Raw genomic sequence first — 26,809 nt, 5'->3', positions numbered from 1 at the left:
TGTCTTCCGACACTTGCGACTACGGACCTGCATTGTCCTTGAACTGCTCACAGAGTGAGCAATAGCAATGTACGGAGACTTCCTGCTCTTCCTCAGGTAACAGGGGTAGAGACATCAGTGAAAGACTAGCTATGAGGGTGGAATAACAGATGTTGTACAAAGACTTTACTGGACCACGTAGTGGGTAATTTGGGGACCTGGGGGGCAGAGCCCCCATGCTGTCAGTTCTGGCAGTAGCTGTGGGCACAAGCATGTCATGCCCAGATGGACCCTCCCCACTTGGGCCACCTGCCTCACTTGGACACTGGATATCCATGGCACTGCTGGTGGGCTGCAGATGCAAGTGTTTGAAAAACTGGGTGGCACTGGGTTCCCAAGAATTTGGGGGTTTCCTCTGGGCCTTTTCCTCGGCTTCTTTGGTGTCTCCTTTCTGCTGAAGTCTCAGGGAGTATCTTATTGGGGTCAGCCTCTTGGTTCTCTTCAGAGGTGTTGCACTGCTCTCAGGCCAAGTGCAAGTCATCTGGTTTTCTTGTGTCTTAATGTTCTGGACGAGTCAAGGCTGGTCCCTCTGGAAGTTACAGTTTCTGTAGATCTGAAACAAAATTAATTATTTTAGTCCTTTGGGGAGAAAATACATCTATTTGACATTAACTGGCCTCTCAGAGTCTTTAGTGATTCCTGCAGGTTATCTCTAAGGGGTTATAGTTTCCTATGAAAAATCTATACTTTCTCGTCTTTCCATAAGTACTGTCTCATATGAAAAAGAGTTATCCCCTGAAATGAAACCCTTTCAGTATATCATTGTTCTTGGTCTACTGGGAAGATGTTTGAATAACAGAGAACATGGGAAATGGGAGGACTTTCTACTTTACCATCACGTTATTTCCTGGATAGCAAACGGAAGAGTCGCCTGGGCGTATTTTGTTGAATCCATGTAGGTTCAGCAGGCGGATAAAACTTTTCAGGCTGTCTGATTCAAAGATTTTCTCGTTGCCCCTTCGGCAAAGAACCTCCCTCTGGAAAAGGTCTTTCTCGATGATCACGGTGTCTCCATCATCTTTCCAGTGCACAGACGTGAAGCAATCATCCTCCACTATCCTCCAAAGCTTCCTTGGGAAGGACAGTCCCAGAAGAATGTTTCCTTCCACGTTGGTGATGCCTTGGTTTGGTGGTTGTGGGTTGTCTTGAGGACTTGGATTGTGGTTCCTGGCTCGGTCCCCGTGGGAGACCAAGGTTTCCAAAGCCTCCCTGGGATCCACATGTCCATCCTCTGATGAGGCCAGGCTGGCTTTGCCCATCTCATTAGTACTCTGACTAGCCATGGAGCTGCTCTACATCAAAAAGCATTTGCTACCAGGGATCCTATCACTGATCACTGGGGTCAGAAATGCCTTTGGTCACAGCAGGGATGCCCTATATATACTGTCCTGAAAATTCTAGAGTCTCGGTTGTGGGGCAACCAGCTGCTTAAGTCACAGCCCTCATTACTGGTCATGTGATGTCACAAAGCTGGCTCTCAACTGCTCTGGAGTGTGGGCCCTGGCCAAGTGTGGGGGAGTGGATGTGTGTAGAGCCCCCAGTTTCTCTGTTTTCAGAAAGTACAGAAAAATAAAGTTCATGTTACAAGGAAGGGTGCTCATCTGCTGCCAGGCACATTGTTTCTTGTTGCTAGGCACTGGATGGGTTGAGAAGTCACGGTCCTATGTCCACTCACACCGCTACAGCTGGGGGAGGCCTGTTGATGGCCAATTTGCTCAGGGGCAAGGTCCTGGTTAGTTCTAACTTGGCTATCACCAAGACTACCTGGGTCAGGTGGGCTCCTGGAGGACTGTACCTCCCAGAAGATGGTGGTTGGCCCAGGCTCAGTTGGTAGCCCCCCTCTTCACTGCCTCCCACCAAGCTTCCACTTTGGTCTCTTCCAGCTGCTCCTCCTGGTTGGTGGGTCCTGCTCAAATGGGCCCAAGAAAGAGTCTTATTTTCTTACCCCTGGGTCAAGTTGTCCCTTAGGTAGGGCTGTGCTCCAGCACAGTTGGGAGTGGTCCTCTCATTCCTCAACCTCAGTGCTACCCCAAGCAACTCAGACATAGCATTACCCACAGTGTTGGTGTGTGAATGGACAGCCGCACCCTCTGCTGTGCTGGGGAGCCCTCTATTAAGCTCTGTTTGCCCTCAAATCTCACCCTTCTCAGGTCACAAGAGGATTGACTTTAGTTTCCATTTCTTCTCCATAGGAACTCTTTTCACTACCCAGGATGGTCTCACTTTGGGGCACCTGCATTTGCCTTCTCAAATCACCCTCCCCAGACCCTTGGGTTCAGCCTCCCTGGAGGCCTCCTCTATACCCCATTTCTTTTCTTCAGTGAGGTTGGTGGGCTTGTGCTTTCCCAGATTTCTGGCCTCCCATTTCCAAATTGGATCTCCTTTGGTACTTCCCCTTTTCATCACTGAGTTGGGGGCTAGGCATATATTCAGCTCTGTAGAAACAAAGCATTCCACTGACTCACTCTCCTGCCAGCCCTGTTCTCTTTGCCAGAAGCACACCGCACCCTCACTTGTGTGTCCCTCCCCTGCGATAGTCTTGACAATAAGCACATTGAATCATTTCGTTTTCTCTTGGTTTAGATACTTTCCAAAGACCCGACTTTACACAGACTCACTACCAAGGAAAATTATGACTTGTTTAACTAGCCATGACTGAAGGAAGCCAATATGAAGATAATGATAAATATGTACTTGAACGTAAATGAGTGTCTGGATGTGAGATGGGACAAAAGCCAGATTCAATTCATCTTCACCATAGAGGAGCAGATACTACAGTGGTTTCTGTGACCCATGTTCTCTGGCTGTTGTGGACAACTTTGGACAACTCTGAATAGGGAGGTAGAGTGGTACCGTGGAAAGGTCCCACCTGCACCGGTCCTAGGTCCTTGCCCCAGCTCTGCCACTAAGTGGGGTCCTTTGTTTTCTCTGAGCACCAATCCTTTATTTCTGAAGGGGAAGTGCAAAGGCATTTGGGAAGGGGCCCCGCAGCCTAAGGACTGCATCCTTAATGGAGCCCCAGGTCCAGATTCAGGCTCATGGTCTTTGTGCTTCTAAACAGGCTTACAAAGCATTTATTCAAGAAGCCAGTTTATTCTGGGAGGATGTGCCCTGGAGGCTAAGAATTGGTGGCTTTTCAGAGGGAGGATCCTAGTGTCTCTGGTTAAACAGCCAGCTCCCTTCAGTTGCCTACCAAAGTATTGTTTCTTAAGCGAATTCTTTAAAGACTGAAAATGATGTGTCCTTGTGGCCTTTGCTAGCTCATGACTCTGCTGATTACTGATTTGAAAGGATTTGCCCATTTTATGGGTTGGAAATTGGAGAGAAGGCTCTGGAAACCACAGTTGGTCATTTCATGGAGAACAGATATTTATTTGCTGTTTAAGGCACTCTTGAGTCCCAAGGCTTCTGTAAGAAAATTAGCTCGTGTTCTTTGATTCAAGAGCCACCGAATTTCCACTGTGGTGAAGAATCTAGGACATCAGGCTCATCTTGTCCTCTGAAGACGAAATATTCACACTGCTGACTTCAGTGGAGTTGACGAAAGGCATTATGGAAATGGTCTCCCTGGGCTAAGCCTCCTCAGTCCTGGAAAATCAGTCCTGGGTCCCGTGGCTGCCAGTAAGACAGCCCTTATTAGGTACCCTGCTCAGGACCTTTTGAGAAGGAAGAACAAAAAGTTGGAGGAACCACAATACCTGATGTTAAACTGTACTATAAGGCCATTGGAATCAAAACAGCCTGGTACTGGCATAAGAACAGGCATGTAGATCAATGGAACAGAACAGAGAGCCCAGGAATCAACCCACACCTATATTGTGAATTGATATTTGACAAAGGAGGCAAGAGCATACAATGGGGTAAGACAGTCTCTTCAATAAGTGGTGTTGGGAAAATTGGATGGCTACATGCATAAAATGCAACTAGACCACCAACTTACACCATACACAAGAATAAACTGAAAATGGATAAAAGACTTAAATGTAAGTCGTGAAACCATAAAAATCCTAGAAGAAAACATAGGCAGTGAAATCTCAGGCATCTCTCAGAGCAGTATTTTTCGTGATGTCTCCTAGGGCAGGGGCAATAAATGGAAAAATAAGCAAATGGGACCACATCAAACTAAAAAGTTTCTGCACAGCAAAAAAACTCTCAGAGTCAACTGCATGGGAGAACATATTTGCCAATGATACATGGCATAAGAGGTTAATCTCCAAAATATGTAAAGAACTTATACAACTCAACACCAGGAAGACAAACAATCCAATTAAAAAACGGGCAAAGGACCTGAACAGACATTTCTCCAAAGAGGACATACAGATGGCCAAGAGACATATGAAAAAATGCTCAAGGTTGTTAATCATCAGGAAGATGCAAATTAAAACCACAATGAGGTATCACTTCACACCTGTCAGAATGGCTCCATCAACAAATCAACAAACAACAAGTGTTGGTGAGGATGTGAAGAAAAGAGAACCATAGTACACTGCTGGTAGGAATGCAGACTGTTCCTCAAAAAATTAAAAATGGAACTGCCTTTTGACCCAGTGATTACACTTCTGGGAATATGTTGTAAGAATCCTGAAACACCAATCAGAAAGAATATATGCACCCCTATGTTCTTAGTAGCATTATTTTCAATAGCTAAGATCTGGAAACAGCCCAAGTGACCATCAGTAGAAGAGTGGATTAAAAAGCTGTGAGACATTTCATCATGGAATGCTATGTGGCCCTGAAAAAGCAGAAAATCTTACCTTTTTGGACAGCATGTAGGGACCTGGAGAGTATTATGCTAAGTGAAATAAGCCAGTCAGAGAAAGATAAGTAACACATGATCTCACTTATATGTGGAATCTAATGAACAAAATAAACTGATGAACAAAGTAGATCCAGAGGCACAGAAGCATGCAACAGACTGATGAATCTCAGAGGGAAGGGGGGAGAGGGGTGGGAAGAGGTTAAGCAAAGAACTTATATGCATATGTGCATAACCCATGGACACAGACAATAGTGCTGTGAAGGCCTGAGGAGGGGACAGAAGTGGGGAGGAGGAGGTCAATAGGTGAAAAAATGGGGACATCTGTAATACTTTCAACAATAAAGATAAATTTAAAAAAAATAAAGAAGTTCCTGTCTATTCCTAGCTTTTTTTAGAGTTTTTGTTATGGAAAGGTGTAGAACTTTGTCATATGCATTGTCTGCATCTATTAGTATATTCATATTGTTTTTCCTATTCAATCAGTTCATATGATGAATTACAATAATTTATTAATGTTAAAGCATCCTTACATTCCAAGATTGAACTCCACTTGGTTATAATGCATTATCTTTTTCATGTATTTGTTGGATTCAATTTGCCAGTGTTTTGTTGAGAATTTTTACATCTGTGTTGATGAGAAATAGTGGTTTGTAGATTACTCTCTTGAAATGTTTTTGTCTAATTTTGGTATTAAGGCAATGCTGGCTTTTTGAGTTGTAAAGTATTCCCTCTTCTTTTATTTTCAGGAAGAGATTGTGTCAAGTTGTTATGATGCCTTTCTTAAGTTTTTGGTAGAATTCCTCAGGAAAACCATCTGGGCCAGGTGTTTTCTATTTTGGAAGGTTTTTAACTACTAATTCAATTTCTTTTAATAAATATATCACTTTCAGGTTAACTGTTTCTCATTGAATGAATATTATTTGTTAGTTTGCGCCTTTGAAGAAATAGGTTCATTTCATGGAAATTGTTAACTCCTTGTGGACCTAGAGCTGTTCTTAGTATTTCTGTACAAGTATCATGTTTTTAATATCCATGGGATCAGTACTAATATTGCTAATTTGTGTCTTTTTTGTCTTTATTATCCTGGCTAGAAACTTATCAAGTTTATTGATCTTTTCAAAAAAGCACCTTTTCATTTTCTTGATTTTCTCTATTATTTTTAAGTTTTAAATTTAATTGATTCCTGGCTTAATTTTTATTATTCCCTTTCTTATGCTTACTTTAGTTTAATTTGTTACTCTTTATCTCCAAAAAAAAGATTGGTTATTATTTTAGATCATTCTTCATTTCTAATATTTGCATGAAATTCTATAAATGTCAAGCTAAGCATTATTTTAGCACTATAACAAAGTTTGGTAAGTTGAATTTTCATTTTGATTTTAATTCAATATATTTTCAACTTCCTCTTGATATCTGTTCTTTGACTCATGTTATTTAGAAGTGCATAGTTTAATTTCCAAACATGTAAGAATTTTCTAGCTATCATTTGTTATTAATATCTAGTTTAATTACATTTTTGTCATAGAGCATACTTTATATGATTTCTATCCTTTTTAGATTTATTAAAGTGTGTTTTATCACCTAGAATGTGGTCTATCTCAGTGAATGTTTAATGTGAACCTCAGAAGAATGTATATGCTGTTGTTCTTGGATGAATTATTCTAAAAATGTCATTTACATCAAGTTGATCGATAATACTGTTTAAGGCATCTATATCTTTATAGATTTTCTGCTTGGTGAATATATCAATTAATGACACAGGGTAGTTGAAGTCTCCAACTGCAATAGTGCACTATTTTTCCTTTCAGTTCTATCATATTTTGCCTCATATACTTTGATGCTCTGCTGTTAGGTGCATTTATGTTAAGGATTGCTATGTATCCTTGTAAAAGTGACTTTTTTATCATTATGTAATATCCCTCTTTATTTTATATTCTTTATTCTGAAGTATGCTTTGTCTAAAATTAATATAGCTAATACAGCTTTCTTTTTATTAGTGCTGTCATGATACAATTTTCTCCAACTTTACTTTTAACTAATTTGAATCTTCATAATTAAAGTGAGTTTTTGTACAAAAGATATACTTTGGGCGTGTTCTTTTAAAAAATCCATTCTGACAACCTCTGTCTTTGACTGTATATTTAGACAATTTATATTTAGAATGATTATTAATCTACCACCTTTGTAACTGTTTTCTATTCATTCCTTTCATTTTTTTCTTTTCTCTCCTTTCTGTGTTTTCCAATTTTGATTGAGCATTTTATATTATTCTGATTTATCCCCTTTCTTGATATGAAATGTATAATTCATTTGTAAACATTTTTAGTATTGCAGTGTAATTTACAATATACACTTTTAAATAATATATGTTCACCCCCCTCAAATAACACTATAACAGTTCACATGGAATTCAAGTAACTTAGAGCAGAATATTCTCATTTACTTAATTCTGGCTCTTGTGACATTGTAGTCATTCATTTAGTTTATCCATTTGTTATAAATACTCAATACATTGTTACTATTATTGCTTTAATCAAGCATTTATCTTTTATTAATTAAGAATAAGAAAAATAAAACACTCTTCCTTTCTTTATTTAGGTCATAGTTTCTGTCCAAAATAACTTTTCTTCTATGTGAAGAACTTCTATTAACATTTGTTACAAAGCAGATCTGCAGAGAATTAATTCCCTGAATTTTGTTTTCTATGAGAATGTGTTTTTTTCTCTTTTATTTTTGAAGGATAATTTTTCTAGACCTAGAATTCTAAGTTGATGGTTTTTTAAAAATTTTTCCTTTCATGACATATAGTTCACCATAACTTTGCCATGTTAAAGTGTACAATTCAGTGATTTGAAACTTATTCATAAGCTGTGAAATCATTACCACTATCTAATTCTAAAATATTTTCATCGCCCTAAGTAAGATATACTGTACTAGTTAGCAGTCACTTTCCATTTCCCCTCACCCAGCCTCTGGCATCCATTAATCTACTTTCTTTCTTTAGGGAATTGCCTATTCTGAACATATTTATCCATATAAATGGAATAATGCAATATGTACACCTTTGTGTCTGGCATCTTTTAATTAAGGTAGTTGCTTCAGAGCTATAGCATGTTGTAGCATGTATCAGAAATCCATTATTCTTATGGCCAAATAATATTCCATGTTATGTTTTTCTTATTCATATACCATTTGATGGACGTTTGAGTTATTTCTACTTTTTGGCTATTGTGAATAATGCTACTATGAATTTTCATGTGCAAGTCTTTGAATAAACACATGTTTCCAGTTCTCTTTGGTATATACATAGATGTGGAATTGCTGGGTCATATGGTAACCCAATGTTTAACCTTTTAAGGAACTTCCAAAGTGTTTTCAACACAGGATATACCATTATACCATTTTATATTCCCACCAGCAAAATATAAAAGTTCCAATTTATTCATATCCTTCTCACACTTAATGTCTCCTCCCTTATTATAGCCATCCTTTAGATGTGTAGTGCTTATTTGCCATTTGCATACATTTTTTGGTGAAGTTCCTGTTCAAATATTTTGCCCATTTTTGTCTTACATTTCACATATTTTATAAAATGTATCCCAATTTTTTTTTTTATATTTTGATGCTATTATAAAAACTCTTACTTTTTATTTTAATCTTCAATTGTTTATTCTGGTATATAGAAAAGCAATTAATTGAATTTTATATATTGACATAGTTTTGCAACATCATTTTAAGTACTTAGTAGTTTTAGTAGGATTTTTTTGAAGATTAGATGGGATATTTTACATGGATGTCATCTACAAAAAAAGGTTTATTCTTCTTTTCTAAACTGGTTGCCTTTTATATCATTTTCTAGTCAGATTTCATGGACAGAACTTCAGTATAATGAAAGCAGACATCTTTTTATTGATCCTGATCTTAGAAGTAGAGCATTCAGTCTTCTACCAAAAATTATAATGTTAGCTATAGGGTTTATTGTCTTTTTCCAACTGAGGAAATTTTCTCTTTCTAGTCTGCTAAGAGTTTTTATAAAGAATGGATATTGGATTTTATCAAATTATTTTTCTGCATTAATTGAAATGATCAGGCTCAGGAACAAGATGGCAGCATAGGTAACCACAGTCCCTACCACCTCCCACAACCACATCAAAATTATAATTAAAATACAGAACCACCATCACCCAGAACCTCCTGAAATCTAGCTGAACAGAAGCCCTGCAACCAGGGAACTGAAGAAGCATCCAGACCAGTAGGAGGGGTGGAGACACAGGTGGATCAGGACTGAATCCCGGAGACCCAGTCCCAGTTCCACACCTGGTGCCATGGTTTAAACCCAGGAGGGACATCTCAGTGGTGGAGGTTTCCTAGAGGAGTGAGGAGTCCCAGCCCCATAGAGGCCCCCAGCCCAGGGCTCCAGGGCCTGGAAGAGATGTCCCCACAACTTTGGGCTGTGAAACCAGCGGGGACTGTGGCTGAGGGATGCAGAGGCTGCTGGGTCCCAGGCTTTCCTCTTAAAGGGCCCATGCATGGACTCACTCAGACATGCTCCCTCTGGGCTCCAGTGCTGGGTAGCAGCTTGAATGGAACCTGGGACCCTCGGGGAGGAACTAACCTGCCTGAAATCCAGGCGAGAGGTGGAGGGGCAGCTTCTTCACAGGGAGAAGAGCTGGCAGAGGCCATTGCTCATTTGGCAAGCCCTCCCCCCAACAGAGTCCACAGGCAGGTACCATATTTGAATCTCCAGCACCTGGCTCACACCTTCGGGTCCACCCTGGTGATTCCCAAGGACCCTGACCCTCCCTACTTGCAAGCTCATCCAAGCCATTTCCAGAGGCTTTTCTGTGCAAGTGGCCTCTCAAGCCTCATGCTTAGGACTTTCCTAAAATCTCTCATACAAGCAGAAGCTGTCCTCAGCATGCCCCATACCTCTCAATAAGTGGTCCCAGGCCTGGAACTAGTGGCAGCCTGCATTGGTTCATAGCTTGGCCTCTCCTGGACACCTCCAAGCCCAGCACAAGTAGTAGCCAACTATGGTTTGCTGTGTAGCTCATGCTGGGTGGCCCTGGGCAAGGTACAGAGGCTGACTTTGCACCTCCCGGGAGGCCCCAGAGACAGTGCACCTGGTGGTCAGACTCAACCACGCTGGATTATAACCCTACCATATCCATGAGTGACACATTCAAGGGGCGCACTTGGTGAACACCAAAGCCCCACTGAAGTAAATCCTGCTCCATAGGGGTGTCTCCAGCACAGCAGCTCTTTGGCTGTAGTTGCAGCTGGTCCTCACAGCTGATTGTCCTGGGGGTCAATTCCTCCCAGTGATGCCAACAGCAACCAAGGCTCAACTACAATAGGACAGTGCACACAGCTGACACAGGGGAGCACCTAGAAGGCACAGCTCAGGTGACTGGGGAGGCTGAGCCACTGGACCCTACAGGACACCTACTACACAAAGCCACTCTACAAATTCCAGGAGACATAGCAGCTCTACCTAATACATAGAAACAAACACCTGGAAGCAGCCAAAATGTGGAGGCAAAGAAACATGTCACAAAGGAAAGAAAAGAAGAAATGTTCAGAAAAGGAACTAAATGAAATAGAATCAAGCAAGCTACTAGATACAGAGTTCAGAATAATGGTTATAAGGATGCTCAAGGATATTAGTAAGATTATTAAGAAAACAAGTGATACCATTGATGACATAATAAAGTACCAATCAAAAATGAAGGCTACAAGAAATGAAATAAAGAATAATTTACAGGGAATAAACAGTAGAATAGAGGACGCTGAGAATCAAATCAGCAATTTGGAACATGAGGAAACAAAAAACACCCAACCAGAAGAGCAAAAAGAAAAAAAACCCCAGAAATATGAAGATGGTGTGAGGAGACTCTGAGACAACTTCAAGTGGCCCAACATTCGTATTACTGGGGTGCCAGAAGGGGAAGAAAGAGACCAAGGAATTGAAAACCTATTTGAAAAAATAATGACAGAAAACTTCCCCTACCTGGGGAAAGAAATAGACTTACAAGTCCAGCAAGCACAGAGAGTCCCAAACAAGAGGAACCCAAAGAGGCCCACAGCAAGATACATCATCAGTAAAATGCCAAAGGTTAAAGACAAAGAGAGAATCTTAAATGCAGCAAGAGAAAAGCATTTAGTTACCTACAAGGGAGCACCCATATGACTGTCAGCTGATTTCTCAACAGAAACCTTGCAGGCCAGAAAGGAGTGGCAAGCAATATTCAAAGTGATGAAAAACAAGAACCTACAACCAAGACTGCTCTACCCAGCAAAGCTATCATTTAGAATTGAAGGTCAGATAAAGAGCTTCTCAGACAAGGAAAAGCTAAAGGAGTTCATCACCACCAGACCAGTACTACAGGAAATGTTGAAGGGTCTTCTTTAAGAAGAAGGTAATGAACAAAAGAATCTGACAAACTAAGTAGATCCAGAGACATTGACACATACAACAGATGATCATATTTCAGAGAGAAGAGGGAAAGGGGCCGGAGAGTAGGAAGAGATTAACTAAAGAAGTTATATGCATATATTCATAACCCATGAGCACAGACAATAATGACTGAAGGCCTGGGGAGGGGGTGGGAGCGAGGTGGAGGGGGTCAATTGGGAGGGAAAAATGGGACACTTATAATACTTTCAACAATAAAGAAAAATTTTTAAAAAATGATCATATGACTTTCCATTTTTACTTTATTAGTAAGGTGAATTACACTGATTTTCAATCTTTAACCAATCCTGCATTCTTGGGGCACAAACATCATTTGATCATAGCGCATTGTACTTTTTGTATATTGATGAACTCTGTGCTTCATCCTGACCAGTTTCCATTGCTGTGCCTTTGAGTGCACAAATTTTTGCTTCTGCTATGTCTAATATGCCATTAATTTTCTCCACTGTGTTTATAATATGATACTATACTTTTCATTTCTATAAGATCAGTGTGGGTTTATTCTATAGTGCCCATGTCTTTACTTCATTTTTGAACATATGGAATACTGTTATTATAATTATTTTAATGTTCTTGCCTGCTAATTCTAAAATCTGTGCCAGTTCTGGGTCAGTTTTGATTTTTCAAGGGAATTTTAATTTGATTTTTCTTACCTTAGTGAGGTTAAATATCTTTTTAATATGGTTATGGGATAGTTTTATATCTTTCTTGTCAATTGCCTAATTGTTTTAAAAATCATTTAATATGGTTAAAGGCCAGTGCTACAGCTTGTAAATCTTGTAAATTGTCTTCTCATGTCTTTTTCACACTTTTTGGGTCCTTTGTTATAAAAATTGGGAGAGTCGTTATATATTAGTGATACTAATAGTCCAGGTTACAATCTTTCCCCCCAGTTTGCCAGTTGTCTTTTGAATTTGTTTATGGTGCACTTTGTTCTATCTTCTAAATTTTTAAGCAGTGTGATGCATCCTAGGTGAGTAAGCAACCAATGAATGCCAGAAGTGAGTGCTTCATTAGACAACCCAGAAGTCCTTCTAAGCCAAAAGGCTGTGTGCCTAGCTGAGCTCTTCAGCATGGCTGAACCTGCTAATCAATTAGGAGCATAAAGATTGTGGTGAACCCTACCATGACTTTCCTCCATGCCCATAAACCCAGTTGAGAGATCCTCTACCTAGGTAGTAACATAGACAGTACATGATCACACAGTGTCTCCTCCAAGAAGCTGGAAGCTTGTTGCAGCCAGATTCAGCTTCATGAGTATGTGACCTGTGTATTTACATGAGGCCTAATGTTTAAAAGGGCTCCATGTACTTGGTTTCATGCTCTGCTGTTGAAATGTTAAAATTTGTAGTAATTTTTGAACAGGGGACCTGCATTTTCATTTTACACTCAGCCTTGCAAATGATGTAATCAGTTTCATCCCCACTCTCAGGCATCTGGAATCAGAATTTCTGTGGTGAGCCTCAGACCTCTAAGTAAAAGGGCTTGAGTTTCATGGCTGTACTGCTTCCTGGATGCAAAGAATTTTCTGACTCTCTCATCCTATTTTACATGGGAAAGACATAAAGACATAGATAGATGCAGTTAACATAAAGGGCAAAGAAGTGCATGGTTCTGAGGACACTACTTCCATTAGGTCCTCATGTTGGCCTACTGTGACTCCCAAATCCAGCATGCATGTAAAACCAGGACAGCAGTTGCTGAGGCCTCCTGTCTGCATCTGAACAACACATATGGAACTCTTTCCTTCATTTGCTAATTGAACACATACCTTGAAACTGAGGACAGCCCTGCAAGTAGGCAACACGGGTGCTTGCCACAGTTGAAATCCATGAATACTGTTGATTTCTAAGTTCTGAAATGATACCATGACCTGCTAGAGCCTTATGGCGCCCTGTGCTTCTGAGTCAGAGGAAAGTGCCTGGCAAAGGCTTTGTAGGTTGTAAGGACATCAAAAGGCCCTTACAAGCTTTTAATAATTATAAAAGATTCAGCAACATCTGGATGTAATTTTGCCTCAAGCAGTCACAAATTCTAACATGGGGAAAAGGTGATGAGCAAAATCTGTTGGTCAGATTCCTAAAGCAGCAAAAGATGTGGGGGACCCCAAATGAAACCTCACTTGTCTTGCACATGTAGAGTTCAATCCCAGTGAAAATGCTTTGTCTTTTTTGGAAACCCTGTTTCTCACCATCTATTCCAACAGCTATGGAGATCTGACAAAGCAGATTTCAAACACTGGTGACCACATGTTGTGGAGGATGGTATATTCAGGGCACCAGAAGCTGTTCCCTTCCTACCTTCCTTTTCTAACTTGCTAGCTACAAATACGAGCTTTTGCCTGCCATGTAGAACATAAGCCATACCATCTATTTCTTTCATAGTCACTCCAAGTCAAAGTGACCCAAGCACTAAAACAGGCATTTTGCACCTGCCAGTAATTTACCCTGGAGAAGTTCCTTTCTGCGCTGTATCCACTGCTAAGATTCTTTTAAGGACTAGGATGCGCATGAGGGTTCTAATTCCTAAATGGCTTGTGGCACAATAGCTCCAAGTCATACAGGCATATCCATGTCTGCTCACATTTCAGCATGGTATTTTTAAGTGGGTTGAACAGGAACTTGTAAAATTTGGAAGATAATGCATTTTTGTCCCCTGTGAGTGTTTAGAGCTGAAGCATCATGATAGTGGACTTAACAGTGATGGGATAGGTACTGTGACAGGCATTTCAATTCTGACCTGTGATAGCACTCCTGGGAGCACTAGATGAATCGGCCTTCCTAGTCCTTCATCTATGACATGTAGTCATAGAGCCTTATTCACAGAGAACTGAGAACTAAGCATGTTTTGCTAATGAAATACTAGCTGATGTACCGCATTAAAGAAATGGAAGAGCTCGTTTTTTGGGGTGTTTCACCCTTTAGGGCCCTTGTGACTCATCTGTTACTTGGTTTGCGAACCACTAATGTTCATTTCTCACCAACAGGAGCAGGCCATTAAATTTAAAAGACTTCCAAATACCAGTTATCAGAAAACAATCTCTGAGGCAGGCCAAACCAGTAGCTGTTCCCAGCCTTCATCCCAGCTTTTTCTCATTGGAGAGACCAGTTCCCATAAGTACATGGATCACTGGAGTTCAACAAATTCTAATAAAGAATAACTGAAAGCCTAGCCAGTTTGGCTCAGTGGTTACAGTGCTGGCCTGTGGACTGAAGGGTCCCAGGTTTGACTCCTGGCCAAGGGCATGTACCTCAGTTGTGGGCTTGATCCCCAGCCCTGGTCAGGGTATGTGCAGGATGCAACCAATTGATGTGTCTCACATTGATGTTTCTTTCTTTCTCCCTCTCCCTTCCACTGTCTCTGAAAAACAATGGAGAAAAATATACTCGGGTGAGGATAAAAAAAAAAAAAAAATCAATCAAAAGAATAAGTAAACATATTTCCTCTTACAAATAAATATGCTCCAAACTAAGAAGGCGAAAAAGCAAACAGAAGACAGGTAAAGCCTTCAAATCATGTGGTGTTCACATTGGTGTTTTGTCTTTCTTGCCTCTAAGGATGTTGTCCCACTCCTGCAACATGTAAAAACACAACATGCAAAAAAAAGATAACCCATCTCACACCTGTTAGGATGGTCACTATTAAAAAAACACAAACAATAATTTTGAAAATAAAAACTTTAGAAAATAACAAGTGTTGGCAAGTATGTGGAGAAACTGGAAAACTTGTGTGTGGCTGTTGAAAATGTGAATTGTTAGGTCCACTATGGAAAACAATATTGAGGTTCCCCTCAAAATTAAATATAGAACCACTAGCCATAGCTAGTTTGGCTTAGTGGTTAGACTGTCGGCCTGTGGACTGAAAAGTCCAGGGTTCAATTCCAGCCAAGGGCATGTACCTCTCTTGCAGGCTCAATCCCTGGCCCCAGTCAGTGATCAAGTAGGAGGCAACCAATCAATGTGTTTTTCTCACACCGATGTCTCTCTCTCCTTTCCACTCTCTGTGAAAAGCAATGGAAAAAAAAATATCCTCAGGTGAGGATAAAAAAAAAAAAAGAGAGAACTATCATATGATTCAGCAATTTTAGATATATACTAGGTATGTATTCAAAAGAAATGAAAAGATGATTTTCACAATTGCCACAAGGTAGAAACAACAAAAATGTCCATCAACTAATGAATGGATAAAAATATATGGTATATACATACAGTGAACTACTATACATCTTTATAAAAGAAAAAAATTATTTCATGTGTGACAACATGGATGAACGTTGAGCACATTATATTAAGTGAAATCAACCAGTCACAGAAGGCCAACTACTACATGATTCTACTTATATGAGGAATCTAAAACAGCCAAACTCATAGAAGCATAAAGCCAAATGGTGGTTGCCAGGGATTGGGGGGAGTGCAAAATGGAAATTGCTGTACAAAGGATACAGAGTTTCAGTCATGCAATATTAAAAAAAAACAAAAAAAACCTCTAGATATCTGCTGTACAACATTGTGCCTATATTTAACAATACTGTATTTTGCACTTAAAAATATATTAACAGGGTACATTTCATGTTATGTGTTTTTACCAGATTAAAAAAGAAAATGTTTTATTTGCAGAGGAATCAACAATAGCTGCAAGTAGCAGGTTGCAGGGAGCTGGTGATGGTCCCAGATGATGTATGCCAACCCAGAACAGTTGGGGGACATAGGGGACCTAGAGCCACTCTAGGACAGATTCCACAACCCTGCCTCCTTTACCCATTTTTATTATCTGTTAAGATATATCACTTCTCCTCTTAAATAAGTTAGATAAGACTATATGTCTAGCATCATCTTGAAAGGCCACTTGAATCACCTATGCCTTCAAATTCAGTTCAAGCAAAACAAGGACCCCAATAAGCCATGAGGAAGAGACACTGGTAATATAGAAGACAAAAAAAATGTGGAAGGCCTTGCCCTTCACCAGCAGACCTCCCAGGCTACTGATTCTGCTGAAACTAGGGTTATCACTTAACAGGACTGCTTCTAGTAGGATTTGCTCCACTCTGCTGAGGAGAGGACTTGCATTTCAAGAGTTAGAACACCATAGTTGACTGAGCTCATTCATCTAACATTCATGACTCTGTCCCCTCATGCAGTTCCTCAGACATCAATCCCTCACACATTTGCATACCATTTGTGTGCCTGATGATAACATCCTGGGCCCAGAAGGAATGGCAGAGAGAGGTGGCCAGAGGTGCACAAGAGGAGGAGATCTATTGGCCTGGGCTCTAGACCAAAGTTTCCCAACTTGCATTAATGCAGAGGGTACAACTTGGAAAGCAGACCCTCAATTCTGGACTGAATAAATAGTTCCAATTCTTTATAGAGGTACTATAGTATAGAAGTCAAGAGCAGGGGCCTTAGAGATAGACTGCCTAGGTTAAAATCCAAGTTCTGACATTTCAGAAGGTTTGTCATTTTGCCATGTCTGTTTCCTCATCTATACATTAGGAATAAATAATAATATTTACATGAGTTAGAATATGTGAAGCATATAAATATTTAGTTATTATTACGTCTACCATGATTTTTCAAAAGTCTATTTTATGTATAATATATATATATTACAATAAATAAAATTTAAGTTGTAACTAACTAAATAAATAAAATTTAAGTTGTAACTAAATCTAAAGTAGTTCATTGTCATTTTGCATTTTCTCAATTAACTGATGCTAGAAAGAATAATTATAGTGAGGGAATCATGATTTATTTGGAGGTGCAAAATAAAGGACAGCAGGCCTCCTTAAAGCATTGCTGCAGGACTATGGTATTTCTCAGGCCAGTTCTCTATCTGGATAGAGTCTGAGATTCAGGACAGGTTAGGCTCAACTTTTCATCCTAGCTCCACTCTTCTGTCAATCATTTAAAAAACATTTATGAAGAAACTAATTACACTAGCCCCAAGATGAGACACTACCTCTTAGCTGGGAAACTTACTTCACAGGCCTAAATCTCATTTTCCTCACCTTTGAGGTGGACAGCTAACTCCCAGTTTGTTTTGAAAATTACAAGAGTAACATGTTAAATCATCTAACACAGTGCTTGGCACAGAGAAGATGCTCAATAAATGTCCGGTTTCTAAGTCATCAAATGGCAATTGAAAAATGGCTGTATAACTCACCTAATCTCTTACATATGAGAAATCATATATAGTTCCATGGTAGTCACAAGAGGTGAAATGTACCCTGGCCTCTTCCCTGGTTTGGGGATATTATAAAAATTAGATCCCATAAAGCAGATCTTAGCCAAAGGTTGCTGCTGTCCTTTGTAGGAAAGCCCAGCACACAGACTTTAGGTGGAAATGCTCAATGGTTCGGAATTTAATCAGGTTATGGATATGACTCCTAAAGAATCTCTAATCTATATCAATATCTTTTAGATAAACATGTGGAGCTCCAATTCCAAGAGGAGGAGGAATGAGGCTCTGAGTGCTGGGATAAAGGATGGGAGGATGGTTGGAGGCAGACCAGGAACTCAAACCCAGGCACTGAATATTCCTTTGTAATCTGATCCCTGTGGTTTACATGGCATTCAGGAATATGCATAAAGAACATTGCACTAATGATGATAAATCCCCACCACATCAGGCATCAGGGTGATATGTGCTATCGCTCAAACATTGCACAGAGGATATAGGAGTGAACGAGTTGAACAAAAACTCTGCTTTCATGAAGCTTGCAGTCTAGTAGTGGAGGCAAATAGCAAACACATGAACATATAATACCAAGGGGTGATAACCATTATGAAGCCAAAATGAATCAGGGTAAGGAGTCCATGAGTGACATAGTGAGGATGGGGGTAGAGGTGCTGTTTTCAGACAGAGTGGTTAGGAAAGTGTTTCTGAAGAGGTGGCTTTGGAACAGAGGGGTAGATGCGGCAGGGGTGTAAGCCCTGGGAAGATCTGGGGAAAGTGTTCCAGTCCAATGTCCAAGCACATACAAAATAGCTGGTAAATTAGAAGCAGTAAGAAGAGCTGCATGGGGGTTGTAAGGGAAAGGTCAGAGAAGAGATCAGACAGGTAGCCAAGATATGATCACTTCTAACCATCAGTATTGCTACCATCTTGTTCTATGCCTCCACCATCTCTTGCCTGGATTTCTATAATAGCCTCCTTAACTGGTCTTCCAGCTTCTTACCTTGGGTTCCTTAAGTCTATTCTGGTTCCCAAACTTTGCTGCACATTAGAATCATTTGAGGAGCTTTTAAAACTTCCCATGCCCTTGTTGCATTCCAAACTAATTAAACCAGAAAGCCTGGATGTGGGTGCCAGGTATTATCATTTTTTAATGATCTCCAGGTGATTCCAATGTACAGCAAAATTTGGAAATCACTGGCCTATTCTCAACACTGCAACTAGAATTATCCTGACAAAACAAGCCTAATCATGCATTACTCCCTGTTTAAAACCCTTCAATAGCCTTATTACACTTAGAATAAAGTCATACTTTTTCCTATGACTTACAAGGTCATACCTTTACCTTGTGGCTTCTGAACATGACTTAGCTGGTTCCTGTTCATCTCCCCATTCTCATCTAGAGGCATTCCACCCCTAACTCTCCATGCTCCAAACATTGATTCTGTTCCTCAAAACATGCCGAGCTTCTCCTGCCTCAGAGTTCTGGTACCTTGAAATTGGAACACTTCCTGATGAGATGTGCATGGCTGGTTTCTTGCTAATCAGGACTCAGCCCTAATATTATCTCCTCCAAGATGACTTCTCTGACTCTTCTAGCTAATTTTGTACACACACACACACATAATCCTATGGATGCTGTGATGTGCAATCCAAACTCTCCTTTAGGAAAATTTATTTCTCCAGCTGCTGGGGATATTGCCAGCACTTGACCTTGGCTGGAAAGATCACACCTTTTCAGCCAAGGTTAGACCATACCTGCATACAATGACTCGTTATTGGTGAATTTTTAGGACACAGACACCTCATGGCAATATGAACAATTCTGAAGGGCCTTCACAGTCTCAGCACTCAACAAAGGGGAGTGACTGAAGCCCTGACTGAGGATATGTCACAACCCATAACCCAACATCTCCCTCTGTCCACTTCTGATTCCTGCCATTCTGCAAGAGCACCTGATCCCAAGAACACTCCTTAAAAATATTCCAGCACATTAATTTTCATGTCAGAATCCAAGATAACTCAAACTACAGAAGTTGGTGCCAGTAATCTGAGGAAGCAAATACTAAAACAGCTGCCAGACAGCTGGCAGTGAGGCCTCCTTCACTGGAGATAGGTGGCACAATAATAACTGTAACACAGGGTTATAATTCAATTGTAGCACTTGTACCTGTGGAAACAGGCATGTGAAATGGTGAAAGAAAATTCACTAGTAAGAATGGAATTGGGTGGCTTTTTATAAGCATGATTGATGCTTTGGAGAAAGATAACAAAAGGCTGTAACAGATTAATAGGCAATTTAAAGCTAAGTGTGAAAACCAGAGGGCTTCCCTGGTAAAAGGTAAAGAGGTTCTCATCTCTTGCATCTAGAGAACAGAGAAAGCTGAGGTCCAGGCCTAGAAATCAATCATCTGAGTAGCAGAGTTCCAAAGAAGCTTAAACTCCCAACCACAGATCTGTTAGGACAAGGTCAGGGCCATGGTTGGGAAACAATGGGGCCCCAAATCATGAAATGGGATATCTGAGTTAATGAACCTGAAAACCTTGACTCTTCAGGATTCCCCTGAAACTTCTGCATCTGCAAAAGTGGTCCAATAGTCTGTAAATGTCCCCCCTTTCTTGAGGATAACGTAGAGGCTCCTCCTGAAAGTGACAATTGTGCCCTAAGGATCTGTATCTGCCTCCCCTCCTGCCCAATAGGCCAATAGCTAGGAGTACATTACAGTATAAGCTCCCTGGGTCTACTAAGAGAAAAGGGATTGACTTCAAAGGAACAGCTGGATCTAGTCAGCATGAACCAGCAGGAGCCAGTAAGGTACCATGGGACTAAATTCTGAGTGCACTGGATCAAGGAGTATGCAGATGTAAAACTGTATAAACTATATTGATATGAGAGCACTCAGTAAGATACAAGATTTAACAACCTGATAAGGGCCCTGGGAGATGATATGGAAATGCAGCTTAACATGAATCTTAGCAATATAGAAAAAGCAATGGTCCACACCAAGCAAGGTAGAAATGCCAGAATTGTTGAGGCAGGCAGTAGAAAAAGGGATTAAAGGCTTCATGGAAGTCTGGAATTCTTACATGATGACTATGTTTCCACAGGAGGTCCTGAAGGATACATAATTTCCCAAGGCCATTAGGAAAGGCACTGGCATCACTAAGGTCAGTGGTGGATCTCCCTTGTAGGGCAGGGCAGATGGTAGGACAGGTGATCATAGAGGTGAGTTCACTGATAACAATGGAGATGACACTAAAGGCCAGGTGGTGACTTTTTACCAGGAGAAACCACATGTGTGTAAGTACTGTAGCAAGTAGCAAGATCAAAGTTGCTTGGAGGGCCTGACCCATAGACAGTTATAAAGATAGTTAACAAAACAGAATTCCTAGAGACAAGATAGAGGGGCAGCCAACTAGGGTAGTACTTGATCTATACAATCAGAAGAAATCAAGGATGAGTAAGCAAGAGGATGTGGACAGTGACACCAACAAAAAGTCAAAATCCCTTGCTTGGTTTCCAGATGTGAGCTGCTTTTCAGACCTGAAACTCATTGAAAGAAGGAGACTAGGTTTCTAAGAGGGAGGATCCTGCAGCACCATGCAAATACATATGGTAATTGTTTACTTCGGGTTTTTTCTAAAAGAACAAATGGCCATTTACTTGTGTGACTGGATACTCATGAAAGGGGGTTATCCAAATGTTTACAGAATCTGAGTTTCCATTGATACTCAGATATTTGAAGCGTCATTGTGATCCACCACGCCCCATAGAGTAGAGGCATATGATGACTTAGATAATAACTGTAACCCTGGTCCAGATATGACTGTCTACTGGATCCACAAATCCATCTAATGATAATTTCTCCAAGTGGATAATTAGAATAGATATATTTGGTATTTGGCCCAAGCCTCACATTGGTTTCTTGTAATGCAATATAAGTGGGCCAAATGGAAGCCTCTTGTGTCAATTGGGTTTACGGCAAGACCAAATAGGAGCATCACAACAAAGACCTCTAGGGTTCCAGAGTAAGGCCATGCCATCTATGGTGGAGAATTATAACCATTTTTTAAAACAGCCCCTGGCATATCACTGGGCCTTGATAGAGATGAAGTGCCTGACCATGAATCAGCAAGTGACTCCACAGCCAGAGTTGCTCTACGTGAGCTGCCTTCTTTCAGATCAAAATGACTTCACCAGAGAATACTACTTTCAAGAAATGTTTCCAGTATTAGATAAACTATTCAAGAGAAAAGAAAAATAGGATATACATCCAAACTTATTTTATGAAGATATCATAACTATGGTATAAAATCTGACAAGTATAGTACAAAAAATACATGTCAATCTCCCTCATAGGCACAAATGTAAAAATCTTAAACAAATACTAGTATATAAAACCCAGCAATATGTGAAAAAAGTATAATATATCATGGTAGAGTTGAATTTATCTCAAGAATTTAAAGTTGGTTCAACATTAGAATATTAATTTATATAAGTCATTATTAATATAGAAAATTAATATTAATATATGAATTACAATAAATATAGAGAAGAAAAATAATATGTTATTAATAGATGAGGAAATCATGTTTGATAAAATTGAATATGTTTATGATGAAACAAAAAATGTTTTAAGTAGAAGAAAACTTTCTAAATCTGATAGTGTGTTTCAATAAACCTACCAGAAACATAATGGTGAAACACTCAAATATTCACTTTGTGATAAAGAAGACAAGGCTGTCCACTATCACTACTTCTACTCAATATTGTTTGGAATTCCTAGTCAGCACAGTAAAGCAAGGGATAAAAAAGAAATAAAACAAAAGTATAAGGATTTTAAATAAAGAAAAATATAACTCATAGATGATATAGTTATATATATTGAAAATCCCAAATTATTTACAGGTAAATTATTGGAATTAATAAGAGTTACCAAATTTACTCAATTCAAAAGCAATACTCACAAATCAATTGCATTTATATATATACTTTTAAATAGATATATTTTGAAGTAGCATTAAGTCTAACAAAAATGTGCAAGTCATCTGTGCAGATAGTTATAAAATTAATATTGAGAGAAATTGAAGAATATGGAAACAAATGGGGAGATATTTCATATTTGTGGAATGGAGATATTTCATATTTCTATATTGCAAATGTATTAATTCCCCCAAACCAATCTATAGATTCAATGCCAATTCAACTCAACTGGTGCATGTGTATGTGTGTGTATGTGTGCATGTGTAGAACCTGACAAGATGATTCTAAAATTTAAATGAAAATTCATAGAGACAAGGACATACATTGAAAAGAACAAAGTGAGAAGATTTGCTATTTTGGATAACAATACTTGTTATAAATCTATAGTAATTAAGACTGTGTGGCATGAACACAGAGAAATAAACAGTGATCAAAATACAAAGCCCAGAAACGGACCCATGCATATATGGATACTTGTTTTATTTAAAAGGTGTCACCACAGAACACTAGAGAAAGGATAACCTTTCTAATAAATGGTGTTGAGTTAGCAGGATGTATATTTAGAAAAAAAATAAAATTGGGACTGTTTGTTATTTATACATAAAAATCAATTGTTAGTGTGTTGTAGAGCTAAATGTGAATGGCGAAATAAAAAATCTTTTAGAAAGTAATATAGGAGAATGCCTTCATAACTTGATTAAAATTAATTTTAATTGGGACACAAAAACTCTAAACAATAAAATAAAATAATATTTTTGTTGAGACTTCATTTAAACAGTGAAAAGGTAAGCAACTCTTTCACCCTTACCCTTTATACTCCATTATGCATATAACAGAGTGTTCATTGAAAACTATAAACTGAACCATATCTCTTCCCTGCTTAAAATCTTCCAAACTTCTTATCTTAGCTTATACTTCATCTAGTACCACTCTCCTTTGTCCATTATAATCCAACTATACTCCAAACTCCTTTCTTGCCTCTGTAACTTTACACTTATTGTTTTCTCTGTCTTTCTCTCTTCTACTATTCATTTGGCTCTTTCATTCTAGTCCTTCAGATTTCAGGCTTAAATGATTCCTCTTTAGAGAAGCCTTTTTTGACCATCTAATTTAAGTAGGTCTTCACATTATCTCTTTGAACATCCTAGCCTTTTCCTTCATAATATTTAGTATGTATTTTCTTTATATAAATCAGATATTTATTTGCCCACTGCCTTTCTGTCCTATTAGAATTATGTTCCAAATATATGTTAAAGATGGATGGATGGATGGATGGATGGATGGATGGATGGATGGATGGATGGATGGAGGGATGGAGGGATGGAGGGATGGAGGGATGGAGGGATGGAGGGATGGATGGGTGACTAAACTAATAATATAGTCATCTTCTTAATGCAGAATTTGTTCTACATATCTGGTGAAAGGTCTCCATATCCAGATCCCAAATACAAGACTTTTCTTTCACTAAATATTTTTTCAGTTGTATAAAGGATCAATCTTTTATTTTTTATTCACTTATCTATTCAATTATTTATTCAACAAGAAAGGTTTTTGAAGACGCTATTTGAATAAGAGAATATGGGTCAAGCCATTGAATGAGAAGATTTATAACTAAAAAGAGAAAAACGAAGGACCTACAGAAATATGATTTAGGGGAGATGTTTTCTCTGTTTCAGTGGTTGCTTTCTTGGCAATTGAGATGGTGAGAGTGATGACAACATGCTCTGTAATGTCAACAACTTTTTATTCCCATATTTGCAAATGAGTCATCAGTTACTTCTGTCATTTTTCTCAAGTATCATATAACAGCTGTAGTTTGGAAATTAAATTTTTACTGAGTCAACTATTATTTCCTGTGAGTGTCTGAAAGCGGTCTGTGAACAATTTTGGCAGCATCTCCCAATATATTCTATTTCTTCAGCTGGCACAGAGAACAACTAAGAGAAACTAAGATGCATGGTACTTGTAAAACATGGCTGAAAATTCTTTGACACTTTTCCCATTGAGATATGGGGTCCATGATCCCTCCTTTTGAGTGTGTGTGGGCTTGTGCCTTTTTTGATAATTAGTGTATGGCAGAAGCAACTCTATGTTCCAAGACTAGGTCATGAAAGGCTACACAGATTCTGACTAACTCTCTTTAAACATTTGCTTTCTTCGAAAACTCCATCTCAGGATGCTCCCTCTCAGAAAATAGCTGTCATATTATAAGAGGTTCAATTCATATTGATAGGCTGCATGTAGGTTCTCTATTCAATAGTTACTGCTGAACCTAGACTTGAAGACATCACAGCCTACTGTCAGATGTGTGAGTGAAGAACCCTCCATGTAACTGGAGTCCCCAGCTCTTCAAGTTACACTGGTTGTATGAGTCTTCCCAGCTGAGGTCCCAGAGAATGTGGAATAATCGCCACTGTGCTTTGTACAAATTCTTAATCCACAGAATCTTTGTGTATAATAAATGAACAGTTTTTGTTTCATGGGTTAGAAATTGGAAGTGAATGATAAAATGAACATTTTGACTGAAACACTGGAGGTGGCAACATTTTAATATGGAATGTTGATAGATAATAAATAAAAAGGTGGACTGTAAAGAGATTCACAAGGCAGAGTGGGAAGGATGGTTTGGAGGTAATAGTCTCATTTTCAAGGTTAAATTATTAGACAATGTCTTTGGGTTATGAGATTATTGATATCTGACACATAATTTAGGAAGAATCAAACACTCTATTACTTTAATTATCTAAAGGTCAGCGTTCTGACATCCTCAGGCACCTGGAACATAGCCACCAATCTAGAAGTGAAAAAGAAATGTACCCATAAAAAAAACACACAAATAAGACAGGTTAATGGATGAATAGAAGGATGGATAGATGGACAGACACAGCAAGTATAGTGATAAGGCAATTGCAGTTGCAGTATAAAAAAATAACTCCAAAAATTAGTGCCTTAAAACAGCACACGTTCATATTTTAAATGGATCAAGAATGTGGACAAGCATAGCTGGATCTTTTGGCTCAGAGTCTCTCACAAGGTTGCATTCCTCACAGACTGATTTTCAGAGACCTCCGTTGGTTTCTTGTCACATGGCAGCTTCCTTCCTCAGAGTGAGCCAGTGATAGAGTGAGAGAGTTCTAGAAAGACAGAAGTCACAGTCCTTTGTAACCTAATCATGGGAGTGACAGCCTATCACTGTGGCCATATTCTATTCACTAGAAGTGTGGATGAAAAGGGGCCACATGCCAAACCTGAAAAGCTCAGGGCAGGCCTGCGTGGTGGCCTTGCAAACTCAGGGACCTGAAGCATCGATTGCCCCCCTTTTTGCCTGAGAAAATAGTTATTAGCTAAATGATTGTGCTTTTCAAGCCTTCTCTACTAAAAGCCCACAAATTATCATTGATCAAGGGCTTTCATTAAGTGCATCATTAAGCAAACACTATCCTTTAACACACCACAAATTTATCTTTCCCAGAAGAAGGGAGCAGGGGAGAAGACCAGAGCAATTATTTTGCTAAGCTCTTCATATGAATGCAGCATGAGGAGCGGCCCTTCATCTTGATGGGGCCTGCTCTATTCTCCACAGGAGCACATAACTGGTAGTGACATAAATGAATTTTGTACAGATTAACACAGGCTTTCATGCAGAAGATAGGCAGGACACCTAGTGACTTTCATCTAAAGAATGCTCCCAGTTTCTTTTCTTGCCCCCTTTAAGATAAAATAAATGCAGACGCTTGGATTTGAAAGTCTCCTGAATGCTAGAAAACCTCTGTCGAATGAAGCAACTTGCCATGCACTACTGAACTGTCCTTGCTCTCAGAAATCCCAGTGGAGCAGCCTTCCAAACCTCCACTTCTGTGGCACCCCTTTGAAAAGCCATTGTTTCTATTTCAACTGCTAAATGTAGCCACTGACTCCTCATTTACCCCTTTGAAAACAAGCAAAAAAAGGGGAAGCTGGAGGGAGGAAAGCATGTGGGGAAAGCTACCCAAGAGCAAACATCAATATGCCTACACCCTGCATGTGCTTTAAAAAAAATCAAGGAAACCCAGTGGGTGCCAAGAGCCAGCGTTTCTTATTTCTAAAACTCTAGCAGGCTTCACTCTGCCCAGACCAACTTCTGAAATAGAAAAAAGAAAAAAAGAAAGAGGGAGTGATTAACAAAGAATAAAAGCCATGCTTAAATGATTATTTTATTTCCCAGATATGCCTTTCCTGCCTCATTAACATACCTCTGGAGTGGATGAAAGTTTTTGGCATCCAAAGCAGGTAATTATGGCCCATCAAAACATACCATGTCAGTTTCCTAATGCCTTATCAAAGGTTTGTTGAAGAATATACTCATCATGCTACTCGCACTGGTTTTAAAGAGTTACAT

At 39.4% G+C, this 26,809-nt stretch overlaps 1 long non-coding RNA gene across 1 annotated transcript in view; it reads right to left on the bottom strand.

Annotated features, from left to right (window-relative positions):
- Positions 1 to 435: 435 nt before the first annotated feature.
- Positions 436 to 26,809, bottom strand: part of LOC107530068 (uncharacterized) — a 63,716-nt gene continuing 37,342 nt past the window's right edge. The window contains exon 3 of the long non-coding RNA XR_001602501.2: positions 436 to 592. This is a non-coding gene — a long non-coding RNA (uncharacterized LOC107530068). The remainder of the gene's footprint in view (positions 593 to 26,809) is intronic.

The sequence above is a fragment of the Miniopterus natalensis genome, chromosome X (assembly GCF_054644295.1).
Source record: "Miniopterus natalensis isolate mMinNat1 chromosome X, mMinNat1.hap1, whole genome shotgun sequence".
Taxonomy (NCBI): domain Eukaryota; kingdom Metazoa; phylum Chordata; class Mammalia; order Chiroptera; family Miniopteridae; genus Miniopterus; species Miniopterus natalensis.
This window is presented reverse-complemented; position numbering and strand designations above follow the sequence as displayed.